Source organism: Pavona decussata, unplaced genomic scaffold (genome assembly GCF_977016875.1).
Source record: "Pavona decussata unplaced genomic scaffold, jaPavDecu1.1 SCAFFOLD_111, whole genome shotgun sequence".
Taxonomy (NCBI): Eukaryota; Metazoa; Cnidaria; class Anthozoa; order Scleractinia; family Agariciidae; genus Pavona; species Pavona decussata.
This window is the reverse complement of record NW_028145525.1, coordinates 366,375-390,000: the sequence shown is the minus strand read 5'-3', so window position 1 is coordinate 390,000 and position 23,626 is coordinate 366,375. Positions and strand designations below refer to the sequence as shown.

Here is a 23,626-nt window from a genome sequence, read left to right as displayed (position 1 = left end):
CGGAACAGACTACCCTGTCAGTATAGTTTGTATAAATTAAATCAATTAATGTTGAACAGGATTCAGTTATGCGAGTAGGTTCAGTTATAAGCTGTTGAAGCCCAAATAAATCAGAAATTTCACATAAGCGTCGAGTATTTAAATCATATTGTGCAGAGGCCAGGTTACAGTTCAAATCACCTAGCAGATAATATTCTAGGCCGAGGGAATCTAATTTCTCAAGAAATGATTCATAATGTAAAAATAAATCAATTGAGGGGCAAGGAGGTCTGTACCAAGTGGCTATCAGAAATGGCCTGGAGTTTGGTTTGCGAATCTCTATACATAAATTTTCAAGATTGGGTGCATTCAAATCAGAGCGAACGCTAAAATTAATCGGTTTTTATATAAAAACCTACTCCTCCTCCTTGTCTGTTTCTATCACGACGAATAAATTCATAGCCTGGTATTTGGACCTCACAACTATTGATAGAGTCATCAAGTTTAGTTTCATTAATTGAGAGAATATCAATGGAGCGATCGGCAAGGAGAATTCTTAGTTAATCAATATGCTTTGTAAGACTATTAATGTTTAAACCTGCAATTTTAAAACCACGTCCAGAAGGAAGAAAATCAGAGAGAATAGTACTTTCAAATGAATCAATGTTTTGATTAGGAATACCTGATGATACGTTACTCGGTTGAGAAGCTAGCGTGGGCGTCTCCTGTTGCAAGCTGGAGAGGGAAGGTTTCCCAGTTCCATCAGAAGTTTTACCAGTTGTTGGATAGCTGAGGACTGAAAACCCTTAAGAGACTGATTATACTTGCCAGAACCAGATCTTAAAAACTTAATAAATTGCACGGCCAGCAATGACGAACCTTTGGCATTCAGATGAAGTCTACTACCATTTAATGCTGAGGCGTCAATAACTGAATTATCAATATAAGTAATGAGTAGTATGGGATATGAGGGGATCAGCGCCTTTTTCCAAAATATGGTTAATTTTTTGCGCTGATATTTTTTTTTAAAAAAATAGAATCAATTATTTTTCGAAGTCGAAATATCCTCAAGGAATTTTCAAAAGAAAACTTTTTGGAATTCTATATTAAAATATCCACAAAAGTGCGTTTAAAATAATCATCATGTGAAATCATTAGTCATTTCTACGCTTGGTCTTTTATTTGGTTTTTATGGCTCAGGCGAAGCCAGGAGTTTAGCTTTTCGGCAGCACAGCGCAAGCAGTGAAGCTGAGAAGCGCGAGCAGGGGATTGAAAAGCGTTAAAAACTCCCCCGAGGTTACGGTGGGAGGAGGAGCGAAGCGACGATGGACCGAGGGGATTATTGCGATAATAATTTTCCAAGGTCAAATCCAAAATTTGCACAAATAATTAATTTCGTAATTGTTTATTAAATTATTATAATAATGGAGTCAAGCGAAGCTGGAGCTTAGCTTTTCGGATTCGGAATTGAAGCAGACATATTATCGAAAGGAGATTGACTGAATCTTGGAAGCGAAGCTTTCAAGATGAAGTTAATATGCTGAGATAATATGTCTGATGAGATTTTGAATGGGAGGAAAAGCGTTAAAAGCGACGCGCTGCTGGTGGGTGAGGAGTGAGGTGACGAAAGAACGAAGTGAAACGAAGTGAAATTGAGGATCGAAACGACGATTAGGCAGCGCCCATATTATGGAATTTATTTGGACAGTTTAATAAATAATTTCGCTAATAATTTTCCAAGGTCAAATCCAAAAGGCTTAAAGAGATGTTATTATATATACAATATAATATGGATAAATTATCAAAATCTGAATTATTTCAAATCATTTCTCAGCAAAGTAAGAATATTGCTGCATTAACAAAACAAGTGAAGCAATTAATAGATGTGAATAAGCAATTAATCGAACGAAACAAACCAGTTCCAGCACCGAGAACGGAAAAAATTATGGAGCAACCAATTCCAGCACCGCGTAAAAATGTCAAGAAAATGATTAAAGAGTATGAGGAAAATATTAAACCAATTCCACCTCCCCGCACTAAAATAAAGCAAGTGAATAAAGCTTTGAAAGGTTTTACTGAATCATATGAGGTGACAGTAATAGATGATAAAGATCCATTAGTTCAATTGCAAAAAACAAGACAAAAACTAGGATTTTATATCAAAAACATATTAGAATCCATGAAAGGTTTGAAGTTTATTGAAACTCTGAAAGTGACGTTTGAAAAAACAACAGGTGATATAATTATATCCAAGACGGCATATTTTAACAGTAAGGCTCAAACGATCATCAACCAAACAGAAATTGCTGAAGTACTAAAATTGACTGCAGAACAAATCTTGAATAGGATAGCTCAATGGATATCAGAGGGTTCAGGATGGATCATAAAATCAATCGACAATCATTATCTGAATATTGTTCGATATAAACCAATGAAGGGTTCATCGTATCTTAAACTGCCAATTGAATTACAAAATAAGAAAGGATTAATTAATCTGCAGAATAAAGACAATGAATGTTTTAGATGGTGTCATGTGAGGCATCTATGTCCAATGGATAAAGACCCACAGCGTATTAAAAAATCTGACCGAAAATATGTTAATGAATTGAATTATGATGGAGTTGTATTTCCTGTTTCCATCAAACAGATAAATAAAATTGAATTACAAAATAAAATCAATATCAATGTTTTCGGTTATGAGAATAAGCAACCATATCCATTATTTGTCTCAAAAGAAAAGTTTGAAGATCATATGGAATTATTGCTTATATCTGAAAATGAGAATAAACATTTTGTGTACATCAAAGATTTTAATAGATTTATGTTTAACCAAACCAAGCATAAAAATAAGAAACATTTTTGTATGCATTGTTTGCAATGTTTTAGCACAAAAGATGTGTTTGATGTCCACAAGAAAAACTGTATTGTAATAAATGGTACACAAGCCATAAAAATGCCAAGTAAAGATAACAACATTTTAAAATATAACCATTACCACAAGCAATTACCAGCTCCATTTGTAATATATGCTGACTTTGAAGCTTTAACAGAACGGATACATGGTTGCCAACAGAATAATGATAAATCTTTTACAGATGCTTATCAAAAGCATACAGATTGTGGATATGGGTATAAAGTTGTTTGTTGTTACGATGATAAGTATACCAAGGATGTTCAATATTATAGAGGTGAAAATGCTGTTTACAAATTTTTAGAACAAATGTTAGAAGAAGTACGTTACTGCAAAAACATTGTTAAATACAAATTCAACAAACCATTGAAAATGACTAATGTTGATGAAGAAGAATTTCAAAAAGCTGATCAGTGTCATATTTGTGGTAAATCGTATAATGAAAAAGATATAAGAGTCAGGGACCATTGTCATATTACAGGTTTGTTTAGAGGTTCAGCACATCAAGATTGCAATTTGTCGTTTAAACTCACTGGCAAGATACCTGTGGTTTTTCATAATCTGAGAGGATACGATAGTCATTTTATAATGCAGCAGATTGGTGAAATTGTTAAAAAACATACATATGTGAATGGAAAAGGTGAGGAGTGTCAAATGAATCTCAATGCCATTCCAAATAACATGGAAAAATATATGGCTGTTATGTTGGGAAATAGTTTGGTATTTATTGACAGTTTTCAGTTTATGAGCCAATCACTTGCTAATCTTGTTAACAATCTTCCAAGAGATGCTTTGAAATACACGAGAGAATTTTTCAAAAAGGATAAATATTTCAATTTGATGACGAAGAAAGGTGTATACCCATATGATTACATGGATAGCTTTGATAAGTTTGAAATGACTGAATTACCATCAAAAGAAGAGTTTTATAGTCAATTGAATAATGAGCATATTTCAGATGAAGATTATGACCATGCAAAAAAAGTTTGGAAAACCTTTAAAATAGAAAATATGGGAGTATATCATGATCTTTACTTAAACAGTGACATACTTTTATTAGCAGATGTTTTTGAAAATTTCAGGAAAACGTGTTTGGAATATTATAAGTTAGATCCATGTCATTATTTCACAAGTCCGGGTTTGAGTTGGGATGCTATGTTAAAAATGACTGGTATCAAATTAGAACTTATGACTGATATTGATATGTTCCAATTTATTGAAAAAGGTCTAAGAGGTGGTACCAGTTACATTGCTAATCGATATGGAAAAGCAAATAATCCCTACATGAAAGAGTATGATGAAAAAGAACCATCTTCTTATATCATGTATCTTGATGCAAATAATTTATATGGTTGGGCTATGTCACAATATCTTCCAACAGGTGGTTTTAAATGGATGTCTCAAAATAAAATCGATGAACTTGACTTAGCCAAGTATGATTCCTCATCAAAAAAGGGATTAATATTGGAAGTTGATTTGGATTATCCTACCTCACTACATGATATTCATAATGATTTTCCATTAGCACCAGAACAAGTTTGTGTAAAAGAGAATATGTTGTCGAATTATTGTAGTACGATAAAAGAAAAGGATAATATTTCCATTGGTCAGGTTCATAAATTAATTCCAACTTTGTCTGAAAAACGGAACTATGTATTACATTATAGAAATTTGCATTTATATCTTGATCTAGGTTTGAAAATAACCAAGGTTCATAGAGTACTAGAATTTGATCAATCTCCATGGCTGAAACAATACATAGATTTCAACACTCTTAAAAGAACTAATGCCAAAAATAGTTTTGAAAAAGATTTTTTCAAACTTATGAATAATAGTGTATTTGGAAAAACAATGGAAAACCTCAGAAAAAGAGTTGATGTAAGGTTAGTCACTGATGAAAAGAAACTTGTTCAATTAACATCGAAACCAACCTATGTTTCAAGTAAAATTTTCAACGAGAATCTTGTGGCTGTTCATAAGATCAAAGAGACATTAACCCTAAATAGACCAGCATATGTTGGGATGTGTATTCTAGATATAAGTAAAACACTAATATATGATTTTCATTATAACTACATGAAATCAAAATACGGAAACAGAACAAAATTATTATTTACAGACACTGATTCTCTAACGTATGAAATTAAAACAGAAGATGCCTACAAAGATTTTTGGAACGACAAAGATAAATTTGATAACAGTGATTATCCAGCAGATAGTCCGTTTTATGATGCTAGTAATAAAAAGGTAATAGGTAAGTTTAAAGATGAAGCGGCTGGCAAACCGATAACAGAATTCATTGGTTTGCGTAGTAAAATGTATTCATACACCAAAGATGATGGCACCAACAATAAAACTGCAAAAGGTATTACGAAAAATGTGATTAAAAAAGTCATCAAACATGAGGATTACAAAAATATATTATTCAACAACGAGCAAATGTATCATAACATGAAAACGATCAGAAGTGATTTGCATATCCTCAAGAGTTTTTCACTAAACAAAGTTTCATTGTCATGTTTTGATGATAAAAGGTATATACTAGATGATGGGATAAATAGTTATGCTTATGGGCATAAGTTATGTTTCAACCATATAAAAAAATAATATAATATAATATTATAAATGAGTGATTTTATTGAAAGATGGCTAAAAGAACTTGGTAAAGAAGATGAAGTTAAAGATTTTGAAGATTTGGTTTACGATTTAGGTTGTATAATGGTAAATAATGGAGAAAATACAGACGATATGGTATTGACTAAAGAATATTTTGAGACAAGGAAGCAGAATATAAGAAATATGTTTAAAAACGCTGAAAATGATAATCAAAAACTGAAAAAATTAAGAAATGAAAAGAAAGATGAGATGTTCTTATTATGGAAAATAACTGATTCATTGGGAGAATTTAATGATGAATATTTAAATCATCTTAGTAAAATAAAATTTGGTGATAATATATAATGGAAAAATATATGAAAAATTGATACGTTTATACAATTCATATGATAAAAGTGAAAAAAGTAAATATGGAATATTTTAAAGATTATGTTAAAGTTAAATCAAATTTTGATCATGAAAATAATAGAAAGTTTGATGAGGCATTCTTTTTAGTATTTTTGGAAATATATAACTGATGTTTTTACCACAAAAGATGAAAGCTCCAATAATTGGGACTATTAATTAACTTATAAGTTAATCGTCCATATTTATCTTTAATTTTAGAAGCCCTAGCTCGGTATCTCGATCTTCTAATTGGATCTTTGTGAATTGTGAAATCATCATAACGATTATCACCAAAATGTATTTTTTGTCCCGATGGTAATACAACAAAGTATTTTTTATGCAATCTATTGGAAGGTTTCAAATCGATAGCACCCAATTTGATAGCTTTTTGTTTTAGCATATAATATGCTGGATTAATTTTGTTTTTTCAAAGAATCAATAACGTATTCAATTAATAATTCAGTTTTTCGATTTTTCAAAGGTTGTAAACATTCACATATTTTAATCAATGTTGAGAAAAAGCCATTTTCTCCACTTATGAATTTTTCTTTCAAATATTTTAAACGATGTTCAGTGATATATCCGATAATAGTTCCATCATTTTGATAATTATAATATCTCAACATACTATCAAATATTTCTGAATTACATTGGCGATTATATTTATAACATTTGTATAATAATTCGATGTAAAGGTCTCTCATATAATAATAATGTAGATTTCATTTTTTATACGGTTTAAAGAATTGTCACTATTATAAAATATGATAGAAATTTCTGATAAAAAACGTGATTATTCGTTTGTGGCAAATAATCATACCAATAAAAAATTTGTAAAAGCCATCAATTGTAGTAATAATGAGGTGACATACTTTAATAGTATGTATGCTATTCAACAATATCTTGGTATTAATGCAGGGATAGTAAAAATGGTTTGCGAAGGTATTAACCACTGCAAAACTGGAATTTCCAAAAAGAATGGTATTTCTTACAAATTTGAATATGTGAAAAAAGAAGATATGCCAGATGATTATATCAAATCATCAAGAACAGGAGAAAAAAGAATGAGATTATTAAGCGACGAAGAAAAATGGGCTAAAAGAACATATACCTGTGAATGTGGTCAAACAATGAAAAATCAATATAAAAATTATCATAGAAAAAAATGTGGAGAAAGAAATTAGCTATTTTTTAAAGTTTATTCGAAGACACATTTTATTACAGTTATTAAATTTCAAAAGATGGTGATAATTCATTTTATCCTCATCTTCATCAGATGAATCATCAGATGAATCATCAGACGAATCAATGGAAGAATCAGAAGACACATTTGAAATGCATTTTTTGTCAGAAAACATGAAACTTTCAGAATAATCATCAATTTCATCATCGTAAACACAACTTCTTGTTTCAGTTACTTTATCATAAATTTTCTTATAGTCGAGACCACTACTAGTTTTAATAATGTATAATAATTTATTTTTCCAATAAGGATCATAAAATGGTTTTTTATTTGATGGCAAGTCAACAAGATCATTTAATTCATCAAAATCTTCAATGATACCCTTCCAGTAGTATGTGTCATTATGTGAATATGCCAGTTCATTGAACAGTTTTTTTTCCAATCTATATTATCCATATATGATATATGATATATGATATATTAATTTCTGTTTAAACCATTAAATTCTTCAACGGTATCCAAGAATTAAAGTCATCACTATATCCTTTCCATTTCACTAAAGCTTGTTTTTTCTTGTGATCTTTCCGGATGACTTTGTCTATTCTAAATACCTCTTGTTTTGCTTTCAACAATTCAGCTTCATAAAAGCTGCCTTGTATCTCTTCATTATTGAGATCTTTCAGTTTGTAAGTGATCGGATTGGTGTATTGGATTTTGTTGATAATGAACACTTCTTCAGTCCAATTTGGTGTATAACCTTTATCAAATAGCTTTCTTTTATACTTTGATATCCTGACCTTGTCACCTACTTTAAACTTAGGTAATTTTGGTTGCATCATATCACCATATAGGTTGAAGTAAACAGTTCCTTTATTTTTCTTTTTTCTGGCTTCTGTTGGTGTCATTTTGATTGAGCTGTGTTTAGACATATTATACTGTTTCAACAACATGGGTAATATATCCAGATACATTGTATTGCCTTGGGCAGTGAACTGCTTCCACATCTTGGTTTTGATTGTTCTATTCCATCTTTCCACCACTGATGATTTTTCTTCATTTTCTGTTGAATAGAGTTTTATGTTGTGTTTATGGAGTAAGTCTTTCATATGTTTGTTGTAGAACTCTGAGCCTTTGTCAGTCCAAAGATACTCTGGTTTATCCCCTTCTTTGAAAATCTGTTGGAATGCTTTGGTTACAGTTTCACCTTTCTTATCTTTTAACGGAACAATCCAGCCGTATTTACTGAAGATATCTATAACCATGAGAAGATACTTATAACCTTTGTTCCATTTACTCAACTGTTGCATTTCAACAAGATCAGCAGCCCATATTTCATCAACATGATTAACAATAACACGCCGTCGAGTAAAGTTACGCTTTATGGGTTTATGCAGTTCATCAGCTAATGTTTCTTGCCAGTTTTTACTCGACGGCTTTTGGCGTTTTTTGAAGCTCCAAGTCCAAGCTTTTTCTTTGTGGCTATTGCAGCTTGAGCTAAGCTTGTACCCCAAGGTCTTTCACGATAAGGTATTTCAGATATTCTTTGTAGCATAATATCATCAGCTGCGTGTTTATCGGATAATGATCTAGCATTACTATAATCTATATCATGTTGTTGGCAAATAGCATCTAGTTTATTTATTGGTTCTCGATAATTGGGATCATTTGATGCTAATCTTTCTTCTAATTTTGTGCCAGGTCCACAATAATTGTATTTTTCCCCTTAGGAGTTCTCATATGTAATTCTCCAAGTTTGGATAGTTTTTTTTGAAGATCGAAACCACTCCCATCGAGATCCTTTCTGTCAGTAACATATTTTTTATTAGGACGTACTTTGGTAGATAATTGATCAAGCATTTCAGAACCTGTCTTCTTTATAAAAGGAGTAGCTTTTTCTAAAGCATAATCAAGAGCCTTCTTTTGTAGCTTGGGATTTCTCAATGCTTCAGATCCGTAATATCTACCCATTTCTACAGCCTTTTTACCCAACCATGGGATACCATGTTGAATTAACATATCAGTACCAGTTGATGCTAAAGTATCCATTATGCCCGCCCCTTTGGGCGGGCTGCTCCGTTTCCCTGATTTTGTTTAACGAATTTGGTTTTTTTTATCCCGCATTCTGCACAAGTACAAAAAAACATTAATCTATTATTTTTTGTTTGGAAATAACCAGAAGGTTCAACACATTCAGTTTGTTTTTTCTGTTTAACACAATACGATTTTACCATTTATACATATATATTACACAATATTCTTGAAATAATTTATAATGAATTCATGATTATCACTATCAGTAGTATTCAAATGTAAATTGGAATTATGAATTGTTTCTAGAATCGATTTTCCTTTTTGTCTTTCAAGCAGATAATAGAGACACCAATATCCACATAATACAGAATCTCGATCTTGAATTTCATCTGATGAATATATCAAAGGTTTACCACTTGTTGCAAGATATTTTTCCACTTCTTTTGGCATAGGTAATCCGAAGCTGTCAAAATATTCAGCATATTTGTTTCCATTTCGATATGCAACCCAATGTGTGCCTGATCCGATATAATCATCAAGATTTATGATCCCCACTTCATTGTTTCTGATGGACATGGGTAATTTATCTTTGCTGAAAACTCCTCTGAAATATTTGATACCAAGCTGTTTAACGCAATTATTAAGATCAAAATTGCTAAGCGGAGTATTAATAAATTCTACAAGATATCCCCGATTAGTGGAATGTTTTTGAAAGGACTGTTTTTTCCCAGTAGTAACCCTTTTCCTTTTTTGGAGGTTTTTTTTTTACTCCCATGCCTATGGGTTGTTTCCAAGTACCATAAAATGGAGGTGGTCTATAATCAGCCGGAAGAACCAAACCACCATTGGTATTTTTTGGAACATAAACTGGTACAGACCGTCTTGATCTCTCTCTGTCCACTTGCAACCCTTTTCCAGTCAATGCATTCAACAATAAAGGAACGCCAATTGAAGCCAATAATGTACCCAAGAAACCACCTGATTGACTCTTTGTCGGTTTGATAACAATCTGTCCACCAGTATGAATTGCATTAACGATTTGTTTCTTTTGTTCATTTGTCAACCAATCTTTATACTTTATCAATTGATCAACTTTGTTTTGTGGAATTAAGAACCCACCAACCTGTCCTTTTCCGAATATCTTATCAACACCAAGACTGGCAAGACCAGATAATGCTCCAGTAGCCAGTGGACCAGCAGCTTTTGAAGCTAGACTTGTTACAGCTGGAAATGCCCTCGCACCAAGACTGAATAATGATGACCAAAGGCTCCCTCCCATTTTGACTGCTTTTCGTATCTGTGTTTTTGATATTTTAATGTCAGAACCAGTACCATTTGCCATTGATTTTCTTAATCTATTTATTTGGGTTTTGGTTAACATAAGTTGGTCAGGTCCATTTAGTTCATCATGTGATAATCTGATTGTTATTGCTGAATTATTTCTCAATGCTTTTGCTAATTTTTGTTTTTGTCCTTGAGACAATTTTACACCATGTGAATGATAGCTTGTCATATCTTGTATATGATATGTGTAGATAAAATTATATTTATCTGAATAAAAGCTTGCCGTCTTTCTGCACAAGTTCAGCATTTTGTTCGTATAAAGTAAGGGCATAAATTGAATAGTTTGCATTTGTGGCACCTGATAGTTCATAATGAAATACCAGTTTCGTTGTTCCATCTCTAATATCCGTCTTTTGTTTTGTTAGATCAAAGTATAAAAACCCGAATAATGATTTGAAATTAGAAGAATTCAAAAGTGTACCTTGTCCATATTCATTGTTTGCATAAACATACTTCAGTATATCTCAGTAAACACGTGTCATATCAGTTGATGGGTTGTAGTGTACATCAGGATATTCATTACCATTTGCAACAACCAGATGAGCAGATGATAGTGCTCGATCATTAGCAACATTGAATGTGTTGTACAAGAAAGGATTAGTCGTTTGTGCACCAATATTGGCATCATTGATGATGAACACAAACACATGTCTTGGTCGTTCGATGCCAGTTGATATTGTAAATATACCAGATCGCAGTCTAGTACTGTTTGATCGTTCGATGTTTTCACGTAGATATGTCCATTTATGTGGTTTCATAAACTGATCAATGTATAATGATTGTCCTTCTGAATTGAAAGTTATTCTTGGCACAACTAGTTGCATCCTCATTATCATAACACGGCACGCAGCCCCAGCTTGCCAAATAAGATTATTATCTGATTCAATTTGTAGATTTATTTCCATTCTTGTTGAAGGAAGAAGTTCATCTCGTAGTGCCTCAAAAAATGAATAACGGTTAAGAGTAATTTCTGTTGTAACATCTGATGATAAACCCAAAAGTGCTTTTCTTGCAGCAAACCCTTTATTGTAATTTGCCTGAGCAGGTCTTTCTTCAGCGTGTCGTTTTGTATCCAAATAAAATAGTTCATTTGTCGCAGTTGATTGAGCATAAACTGGGCTATATTCTAACAAATTTTTGATATTAACTGCTTGATTTACATCGTTACAGTCATAAACTTTCCGACCATTTAGTTTAACATCGAAGTTGTTGATGAATGAATGAGATCCATTAACGATCCCATTGTGATCATCAGCCGCAATATTAGCGTTAGCCATTGTTTGTACTTTGAAGGTCATTGAGATTCTGGCATTATACCAGTCGAAAGGTGTTACCTCACCTGTGTTGTCAACCACAAACCTGTATCCGGTTTTCTTCTGAGAATTGTCGTTTCCTGGATCACCAGTATTCAGTGGTGTTTCAAGATCGAAAAAGACATCTTCATAACGTTCAAAATATTTTGGATTCCTGAATGATTTCATTATACTATTATATTACACAATTTTCCTCCTTCTGATTTTCCCACCAGATATTATCTGATTCACTCGATCTGCTATTTCCATATCAGAAAGTTGTTTTGTTACGCTTGGCATAAGAACTTTAGGCTTAGCGCTTAAAGTTGTTACCTTTGGCTGAGTGGACATGCTAGTAGGTGACAAAATTGAGGGTTGTTTTTTACTCAATAACTGAACTATCTTATCTCCGGCTTTATTTCCAATATGCTCTCCAGTTTTTGTAACAGCCTTTGTAGCTGCTGTTTTAACTCCTTTTTTAGCTAATTCTTTGGTTGTTTTTCCGAATAATTTTGATGCAATTGATGTAAATATATTCCCACCAACAATTGATTCATCGTAAATATTCTTTCTAACATAACGACCCATTTCTGGGTCAAATCTTCTTTTGAATTCACTTTGTCTCATTATACAATTTCATTACACAAAACTTGAACGTAGAATTAAACTCATAAACCAATCTATATTATTTAAATCAATGGGTCTGTTTAATGCATCCGTTACCGTTATTCTGATTTCGGATATAATATTCTTTGATACTGGACTGAATAAAGCTCTTTTCGGCTCAAAAGTAAATGGAAATGATCTTCTTAAATTATCTGTTGGAATCATTATTAATGTATTTGTTAATACTCCATCGCTAATACTGTCAGTTATAAGATCACAATTTATGTTTATGACATCAATACTATTGGTTATATTTGGAAGTTTGCTGCTATATTCAGTCTGTGTTATTATTTTGGGCTCAAAACCAATCAGATCACCGAATTTTGAATTGGATATATCTAATCTCCATTTGTTTCCAAGTTCGACAACGACACGATAACTTGATAAAACAAAATACAGTTTGACAGCCACACCATTGGCTGGTTTATCATCGTTTTGCTCAATGGCTTGTGTAATATAATTATTGAGATCATCATAACTGTACATACCATCAACAAATGTGATTGTTTCCCAATTGGCTCCACTATCTTTGGAGTATTTGATTTTATTATTGTTGTTTTTATTATTGATATTATGCCATGAATAAGTCATTGACACACGATTAACTGCTAGTTCATGTTTCATATTGCTCTCAAGATAAATTGGTGGATTAAACTTGATTGAAAAGTCTTCAGGCTGACTCCTACCTATTTTTTGACGATTAACGGATGATATCTTTATTTCTCGTTCTTGCATATATATCATTAGAATACATAATTCTTCAACAGCTCAATGAGTTGTTTATTGGAAATCGTCCCTAGTTGATTCAATTTATGGGCAATCTGTGAAAACTCATTTTTAACGGAGTTATTCCCAGCTAAAATGGATCCCCCGAGAAGTTCCATTCTGTCAAGTAGGTCATTTATATTATTGAAATAGACAACTCCTGATCCTATTTTTTTGAACTTATTACTGGTTTTATGGATTGGAATTTCACTCAGTTGGTTTAATTCATTGAAAACCATTTTGGCTATATCGCTGTATTTCTTTTTCGAATTGAATCTCTTTGTGAGGAGATCAATGGTGTCAAAATCAACCTTCTTATCAAGCACTTTTTGCCCATCTTTTGATGCAATAAGACGTAATTGTCCCATCAATTTGGGGATATCAATCATGAGACCACCATACTGACCATATTGATTTATCTTATACGCATTTCGCTTTGGTTGTGTATGCAAACCTTTACCACTGAGGGTTTCTATACCTTCTGGGATAAGTTGAATTCTTTTTCTGTATTTTTTAACAGCCTCCATTTTCATGTTTAACATATCGATTTTAGCTTCATTTTTGATTTTACTTTTACCTATTGATAAAACACCTTTTTGTCTACCAATTTCCTTTATTATTTTCCCAACCTTATTATCATAATCCTTAAAAACAAGTGAACCATCCTTAATACGTTCTAATAGTGAACTAGGTGGAATTAATTCATATTCCATCATTATCTCAATTTCATCATCATTGAATCCTTTGTCCAGATTTGCTTTATATGGTGACATCATAGTTGGTTTATAACCAATTGGCAGTTTTGTTGCTTGCTGTGGTTGTGGTTGTGGTTGTGGTTGTCCAGGCTGAATTGCTAACATCTCAATGTTCTCCAAACCTGATGTGATTGCTTTTTGGTTTTACTGCAACTGCTCAATTAATTTATCCTGTTTGTCGTCGATTGTTTGTTTTGTCTTTTCCTGAGCTTTGATTATTGGTTTGAACGTTTCTGATAAACCCTGTTGTAAATCTTGTTTATTATGCTTGTATTCCTTCAACGTGTCTCTTACCTCTTTAGTTAAAATTCCAGCCTTAATCTTGGCTTCAGATATTTGTTTTAATCTTTGTAAGTCCATTATACTATTCGCTTACATAAACTTATCTAAACTTATCTAAACTTATCTAAACTTATCTTTCAGAAATCATATACAAATCCATCATTTTTATTGTCTAATTAAATATTATAATGGATATTCCAAACTATGACAATAAAAATGAAAACAATAATTTCAAACGTCTGTATGGATTTATGCCTAATGATACATTTAGAATGCTTATATGCGGTAATTCTGGTTCGGGTAAAACTAACCTTCTTTATCACATGCTTATGCAGCCATTATTATACTATGATCAAATACATCTTTATGCAAAAAATCTTGAACAACAAAAGTATAAAGATATGATTCAAAAACTGACTGATATATCAAATAGTGTTGGTTATGATGTGATAGTTTATAGCAATGATCAGATAGTTCCAGTTGAGAGTTTAATGGATGATGAATCACAAAAGATTGTCATATTCGATGACTTTATTTGTGATAAAAACCAAAAACCATTAATTGAATATTTTATTGGTGGTAGGCATAAAAACTGTTCTGTTATTTACCTTAGTCAATCATTTTACAAAACTCCAAAGGACATTCGTTTGAACTGCTCACATTTTTGTGTATATGACTTTCCAAGCAGCAATGAAAGAAACCTTATATCTCGTGAGTTAGGTGTTGATAAGGATAAATATATAAAATCAACTAAAGAACCATATTCTTTTCTCTATGTGGACAAACCTATGAAAGTTGTAAAAAGAAACTTTTACGGAACAGTCTAATCAATTAGTATAATGGGAATTTTCAATGATGAAACAACTTCTACAACAGGTTCTGGATCAATAGGACAACAAGGTCCTCAAGGACCTCCAGGCGTTGGTTTTATACTAACAGATAATGGTGATTATAACTTACAAGACAAAAAAATGGTTAATGTCAAACAAGGCACTGATCCTAATGATGCTGTCACAAAGAGTCAAATTCAATTGTTGGATAATGCTCCTGGTGATGTGCGAGCTAATAAAGCAGTAATTTACAGCAATACTGGCAGTGTTCATACCAATAGTATCTATCTACAAGATACACCAGACGGTGCTGGTAGCTCCAATGATGTTCGATTAATGACTGAGCATCAGTCTTATGAAAACATTCATCTTAATATACCAGATTTGAAAAACTTTGATGGTCATGGTGGACGAGCTAAAAGCGAAATTATGGTCACATCAACAGAACAACATATCACCGGACGGAAAACATTTTTTGATATTAATGTTTTAGAACCTGATAATGACGATCAAGCAGCGAATAAAAAGTACGTTGATGATTCTGTTAAAAAAATACCATCACCTGATTTATCAGGTTATTTGGAAAAGGATGGATCATCACCAATGACTGGTAACCTTGATATGGGTAATAAACAAATCACCAATCTTGGTGCTAATATACAAAATACCTATGATGTTGTCAATTTGGGTTTTTGTGATACTAAATACCAACAAAAAGTTTCAAATAGTGATCTTGATATGGATCAACATCGGATAAAAGATATGAAACACCCAACTGATGATAATGATGCTGTTACTAAACACTACGTCGATCAAAACTTTCTTAACCGTATAAATCCTGATGCATTGGATGGTGATCTAGACATGCGTGGTCATACAGTTGAATTTCTGGAATTATCGAGCGAGCCATCAGCTGCTGCTCGGGTGTCCGAGCTGAATCTTAAAGCTGATAAAAACTATGTTGACAATCGAGATAACTATGTTATCAATACTTTTTCAACTTTAGTTAATACCACTTTTAACAACCTCCTGAGAAGAGATGGGACCAATTCAATGACTGCTGATTTAAATTTGAATGATCATAAGTTGATAAATGTTGAAAAGCCAACCAATGATAAAGACGGTGTAAATAAAAAGTATTTTGAAGATAAACTTGCTGAATCACATTTGGTTAGCAGTCACAAAACAAACGAATTCAAATACCTGTACGATACAGATGAATCAGCTTCAGAATATAATATCAGGGTAAATGGGTTTGAAAACAATTTCAGAGAATCAGCTCACCAAAATAAGTAAGCATATTCTATCACAATGACTAAGGACTCTGGGTCTAATGATTATCGAAGTGGTATCTCATTCAACATTTATCCATTACCCATTGGTACGTTCACAATGATATTCGAGTATTATTTCCCTGAATCCACCAATGTATCATTGTTTACTGTTGGAACAACTGTCTATATTCACAAACAGGTCTACCGAGCATTCGACACGTACGGCAAACTTCTTGTTCAGATAAATAACAACAGCAAAAACACACCTGATCGTATAACATTGCAAATTCATGGTACAGCTGTAGTCCAGAACCCAGAAGGATACTTGGTTATTTATGGAATCAAAGGATGGAGTGATAGTGTAGATCCAAGGGTTTATGATGGGTTGAAAAATGAGATGTTTGATTTCGAAAATAATAAGATGAAAATGCAGGTGGATATTAATATGAATAATAATAGGATCGTAAATTTGGCTGATCCTACAGATGATAAAGAAGCTGTAAATTTACAATTTCTACAGAAAAAAAAATGGACCAGTTCGGATTTTCGGAGATGTTATACATAATGGTTATTTCGTCACAAAAGGCGCTTATCTCAGATTCGATAAAAAAAATATGGATCACAGATATAAGACTTATGAGAAGAACTTATGAAAGAGTCACAGACACAATTATTATAACACTTCTAAGTAATCAAAAAATAAATTATAACTTTGATTTTCAAGATGCTAACACAGTATGGATAACTGTAAATAGATTATTCGATACTATTGTTTCACTGCAATGTAAAAAATTAAGAAACATCTATTTTACTATTTATCACAAAGCAATATTAATATAATAATATCATATACAATGCCATACGTAGAAGATGAAAACGGAAATAAGTTTGAATATACAGTCAGACATGAAATGCAGCAAGATATCATATGGAAAGAACCAATTCACGTCAATGATGATGGTCACCTTGACACAGAAGACCGTCATCTGATTATCAAAGATGGAACACAACCAAATCATGCAATATCTCTCAGTCAACTCCAGATCCACACAGAGGATACTATCAAACCACTGATTGACAATAGTATAAGACAATCTTTGGTGCAATTGGATTCTGACATCAAAGGACTATTGGAGAATATGATGCGTACTAAAGTAAAACCGTTAATAATCAGCACGATTAATGAAGCTCTTAAAAAATCATAAAATTTTGTATGGACAATAATTATAAAAGACTATGATTGATGCAACAGAGTTCAACCATGTCAGCAACACATTATCATCTGACCAAGTTGATGAATTGAAATCTTATTACAAAACATATCACAAAAAAATGTGGATTTACAAAAAAGCTTATAAATCCTATAGAAAATGGAAATTAATCGGTAACATCAGTTCTGCAATTATTGCTGCTGGTGGTATATCCAGTAGTTTACCCACTTCAGGCATATCTCTTGTTGCGGCTACTGCTGTTTCACTTTTTATTCAAATATATTTGAAGCATAAAAATCTTGACATTAAAACATACCAATGTCATTACGCCTTTCAAAGATACGGGCACTTGTTAATATCTATAAAAGAAATCCTTGGAAGTGGCGAATTTGATGATGATCTCCTGAAAAAACTAAAACATGCTGATGATTATATTTTAGACAACACACCGATTGTTGATAAACAAGCAAGGATGTATGATAAGTTATTTCACTGACCTATTTCACCACCAATCAAATCCAATACACTATCCCAATATTTTTTATAACTAGCCAATGTTCGGTCACTCTTAATACAAACAAGCGAACTGTGTTCTAATCCCATGGCGCTTAAAATTTGTTCTAATAAAAATTTTATACTGATAATACGTTTCCTTTTCTCATTAATATGGGGAAGAATTTTATTTATTTCGACGAAAATACGATGTATTTTTGCCCTCTGTTGATAATTAACACATATCACCGATGCTGCCAATAAATCATCGATTATATTTTCAAGATGATATTTTCGATTGTAAACACTCTTTTTACGAAAGCGATAAAGATTCTCTCGGAAATTAACATATTCGTTTACTACTTTATAGCCAGCAACTTGCCCGCAATTTTTACAAACTGAATAACCTCTATCAAGAATTATATAAGCATTATCACAACAACATTGTTCGCGTTCGTTCGACTTACGATTTTCAAACTGCTCATGACAGAAAGGACAAGACTCTCCAAAATCCCTGAAACCTTCGTGTATTTCTGAATCACAATTCATTCTACTATACAATATATAATTGTACACGATATTGTTTAATACGCGTAAGAAACTCCATAACAAAAATATCCTTTGTCATGCAAAATAAGAAACTGTTTAAATATTAAACATTTTCAAACTCAAACTCATATTTTTTGCACAAACTTTCTCAGTAAAGATCGTCAGTAAAAGTAAACTTTGCTGATAAAGTTTACTCATAAAGTTTACTTGTTTGATTGTGATTGGTTAAGAGAATCATATGACTGTCTCATGACCTTGAACACAATAGGCTAAGTTTAGACGCAAGTGGGAAAGTCCCACTGCATTACATCATTTCCAAGAAAGTGAAACAGTATTTGGATAATGGTGTGACTGCGTTTCTTACGCGTAAGAAAAAAAGTAACGTCGAAGAGACAAGCTATTGACAGCAAAGAATAAATTTTTCATTTAAAAATCCTTAAGATTAATTAAGGATTTTTCCATAAAACATTATTTCAAATACCTAAATTTGATAAAACATCATAACGACTATCTTCTTCATCACTAATTGGAACATAATAGTTTCTTTTAAAATGCTCTGATTCTTTTCTATTCGGATGTATTTTTTTAAATTTATCATATGATATTGTATTTTCTGGAAAAAAATATTTTTTAAATTTCGTTACAAACGTTTTACCATCATTAACACAATTAAAACAAACTGGAAAAAATTCATCTTTATAATTTTTAAATATCCTATATATTCCATTATCTCTATTTTCAATATATTTATTTTTTTCACATTTAACTAATTGTATTTTTTTACAATTCACACATTCAAACATTTTTTCAATCATTTTCCGATTATATAAACAATGCAAAATATAGTCATAATCAATCATCAATTCATAATGATGCAAATAGTTTCCAATTTTTTCTTCAATTTTTAAAAACTTTTTATAAGATTCCATGCTTTCAGTAATATCTTCCCCTGATATCTCTTTCACATCTTCAATAAATATTTTTTTAACATCATTTATACATCTCATAAAAGAATTTAAACGATTAACTAAGTGGTTTTTTAAAATAAATATATTATATTCACTCATTCAATATATTATATATAAGCGGTTTCTCTTTAAGCCTTTTTGGATTTGACCTCGGGAAATTATTAGCGAAATTATTTATTAAAATAACCAAATAAATTCCATAATATGGTCGTAGCCTAATCGTCGTTTTCGTTCCTCAATTCACTTCGTTTCACTTCGTTCTTTCGTCACTTCACTCCTCACCCTCCAGCTACGATTCGCTTTTAACGCTTTTTCCTACCCATTCGAAATCTCATCAGACATAATATCTCAGTAGATTTACTTCATCTTGAAAAGCGAAGCTTTTCAAGCTTCAGTCAATCTCCTTTCGATCTGATGCCTGCTTCAATTCCGAATCCGAAAAAGCTAAGCTCCAGCTTCGCCCGACCCCTTATTATAATAATTAAATAAACAATTACGAAATTAATTATGATCTCAAATTTTTGGCGCAAATTGTTTGGTTCAACCTTGGAAAATTATTTTGTTACATTGTAGCCTCGCCCCATCGTCGCTTCGCTCCTCCTCCCACCGTAACCTCGGGGGAGTTTTTAACGCTTTTCAATCCCCTGCTCGCGCTTCTCAGCTTCGCTGCTTGCGCTGCGCTGCCGAAAAGCTAAACTCCTGGCTTCGCCTGAGCCATAAAAACCAAATAAAAGACCAAGCGTAGAAATGACTAATGATTTCACATGATGATTATTTTAAACGCACTTTTGTGGATATTTTAATATAGAATTCCAAAAAGTTTTCTTTTGAAAATTCCTTGAGGATATTTCGACTTGGAAAAATAATTGATTCTATTTTTTTAAAAAAAATATCAGCGCAAAAAATCAGCGCAAGAAATTAACCATATTTTGGAAAAAGGCGCTGATCCCCTCATATCCCATACTACTGTAATGTTATCATCTTCTGCTATGAGCTTGACCCTCTCATTAACTTCGATGCGTTTAGCATCGACGTTGATATCTTCTCTGTAGACTATACCTGAGAGACCAATGCTTGAGTTAGGAAACTTGCTCTTCACCTTCAATACAAGGCTCTTGATATCGGCGACACATGAATCGGCAGACTCCGATGGAAGATTGTTTGTCCCAGTATGGATGATGACGTGAGAAGGATCGGATGCAACGGCGATGTTGTCAACAGCTTCAGCTATTTCAGCAGTGGTTTTCCCAGGATATGAGAATTTATAAACATGTCTTTGCGAAAGCTTTTTTGGATCAATGTGTTTTATCACTGAGTCACCAATTAGCACTATGGGTCTTGTCTTTCCGACTTCACCGCTTTTGGAGTTATTTACACTAACTCGAGAGGTATTTGCGTGCGTTCCAGACTGATGCAGTGGCATCTCAGAGGATACTTGACTCGAAGGAGAAGAAACATGTAAGGCCTGATAGCGGTTATGACTGGTTGGAATTGAGTCAAATGCCCGGCTTGCTTCAGATGAATCAACATGTGATTGTTGCTGTTGCTGTTGTTGCTGTTGTTGGCGTCTTTCTTCGTTATTTGCAGCATAGTTGTCCTCATTTCTCACTTGGAATTGTACCTCACTTCTAAGGGGCTCAAATCTGTTCTGAGTTTCTATGTTGCAGGCGGCCAACGGCCGTTGGATATGTTTATCATTTACACTTTTCCCAAGTGTGCCCACTTGGGACCAACAATCACATATCTTTTGTTGGTGGCATTCGCCTTCGCTTCTTTCTTGCATAATGATCTTCATTGCCAGCTTAAGAGAATCATTTTCTTGTTGCAAGGACAAAACTTGGCTCTCATAGCAAAAACACTTTTCCTCCAACACCTCAATTTCATTATCTTTTTTAGATAATGTCGATAGCACCTTCTCATACCTCTCTTTGTAATCGAGGAGCTCGGCACTAAAAGCGGTTTCTTGTAATTTGCATTTCGTCGACAGAAGGCTTGTATTTGCTTCAACCTTTTTCTGAAGAATTAATAAATCCAGTTTTAAGCCCTCAATATCAGCACTGATATCAGAGTTCGATCGCTCTTGAATACTGTTCTCAAGTCCCGCATCGGCGGTCGAAGCTAGTCGATTACTGCAGATGCCATTGGCTTCTTGCGAAGGCGGAATTTCTTGCTCGGTTGTTGGAGTATCCGAGACAGGCGTATCAGCTTCCGTTCCCTGTTTATTTTGAATAAACTTGACCAACTTATCCTTTAAGGAGGGACCATCTCGACCTTGGAAACAAAGGGTTAGCTGTTTCTTATAATACCAGTTGATGACGAGATTATTGTTAGAACTTTTGAATTGCTTCACGTTTCCTCCGGGCGACGACCACTTTCCTTGTAGTTTCAAGCCATTTTCCACAAAATTCTTTAACGATTCAAAGTTATTCGTCCACATTAATCGTTCCCCGTTTAGCTTAAGGGATTGTAATTCGCACCAGTCAAGGTTAAGCTGGTAAGACTCGGTATCTTTCGTCAAAACGGGACCAGAAGGTTCACGTCCGTCTGCCATGTTTATTGACCAACACGTCCAACACATAAGTGCAAGTCAACCGATGCTTGCCTCACCGAAATCGACGAGAAACTTACTAGGCTCTTTAAGTTAATCCCTGAGCTTGAAATTTATGGGAACCAAATCAAATCCCTCGAAGAGGAACAGAAATACATGCAAGAAAGTCTTCAGAGTTCCCAAGTTGAAGTAAAACAGGTGAAAGATTTACAAGAGAAAGTTTCTAAGCGACAAGAAGCATTGAAGCGTCTATCCAACATGTCGAATGTGAACTCGCAGAATTACAATGCCACCACATTAAATTAGAGTGCCACAGCCGCAGAGGTAATTTGAAATTCTTCGGAATCAAGGAACATGCACATGAATCGAAGGAAGATACAAACGAACTACTTAGGTATTTTTTATGCAACGACTTAACAATTCCTCAGGAAGATGAAGTAAATATTCACTTCGAGAGAGTTCATAGGCTATCATTGCGTCGTCCGTCTTCTAACACCCCAAATGTCAAACCACGTCCTATCATTGTCAAACTCTCCGACCTTTTTCATGACAAACAGTTTATCAAGTCCTTCATCAAAAATCTTACGAAACGCTGCAACTTTGGAATTTCTGATGACTTTCCTAAAGAGGTGGAAGAAATCTAGAAAACGTTATATCCTGTGCTAAAAACCGCCATGGTAGTTTGTCCCCTGAGTTGGTTGTCTCTCCTGTCGTGGCCTCTGATTCCTCTTCCGCTTCCTCTCTGGCCGTTGTTTTGGATCCTTTGCCTCTTGAGTTGGTTGAATCTTCTGTTGTGGTCTCAGATTCCTCTGAGGATTCTTTGGCCATTGTCTCGTCTGCTGCTCCTGAACCTGGTGTTCGGGAGCCTTCATCTAAGTTGGTTTCTGATGTTGCTATGGCCTCTGATTCCTCTGAGTTTGTTGTTCCTCTCCCTTGGAAGGATCATCGTTCTTGTCGATCTTTTGCTGTAAGTGGGTCTGCCTTAGAGTGTTCACATTCTCATTCGCGGTCTAAGGGTTCTCGGCAGGCATCGCCATCTCCCCCTTGTGGGAAACATAAGATGCCAACCTTACCCTCGGCCATTCCTGTCCGTAGGAAGAAATAGTTTGGACCTCATATTCATTATTGTTCATGGCGGTTAACCTTTTATTTACCCTACTTATGGCTCTTAATGTTATTTCCATTAACGTGAATGGTCTTCGTGATTCTGACAAGAGGGCTAGTCTCTTGCAGTATCTTCGTTCCCTTCCGTCTGTTAATGTTGTTGTTTGTCTTCAGGATTGTCATTGTTCCTCTGACAGCGAGTGTCAAATGTGGTTCCGTTCCGCGGGTTTTCTTTCTGTTGTGTCCCCTGGCTCTGTCAGGTCTTGTGGTTCCATAATTCTTTATCATCCTTCGTTGTCCCTTGTTAATTCGTGGTGTGATTCTGATGGTCGTTTTCTTTTAACTGAGTTTTCTTTTCGTGATTCTGTTTTCAGAGTCTGTTCTGTGTATCCCCCTAACAGGAATCCTGCTAGAGACCAGTTCTTTGATGATTTGATCC

At 33.6% G+C, this 23,626-nt stretch overlaps 2 pseudogenes; one reads left to right on the top strand and one right to left on the bottom strand.

Moving 5' to 3' along the window:
• Positions 1 to 11,932, bottom strand: part of LOC146470780 (uncharacterized) — a 14,430-nt pseudogene extending 2,498 nt beyond the window's left edge.
• A 10,169-nt stretch (positions 11,933 to 22,101) lies between these two features.
• On the top strand, positions 22,102 to 23,188 carry LOC146470779 (uncharacterized; annotated as a pseudogene).
• The last annotated feature ends 438 nt before the right edge of the window (positions 23,189 to 23,626 follow it).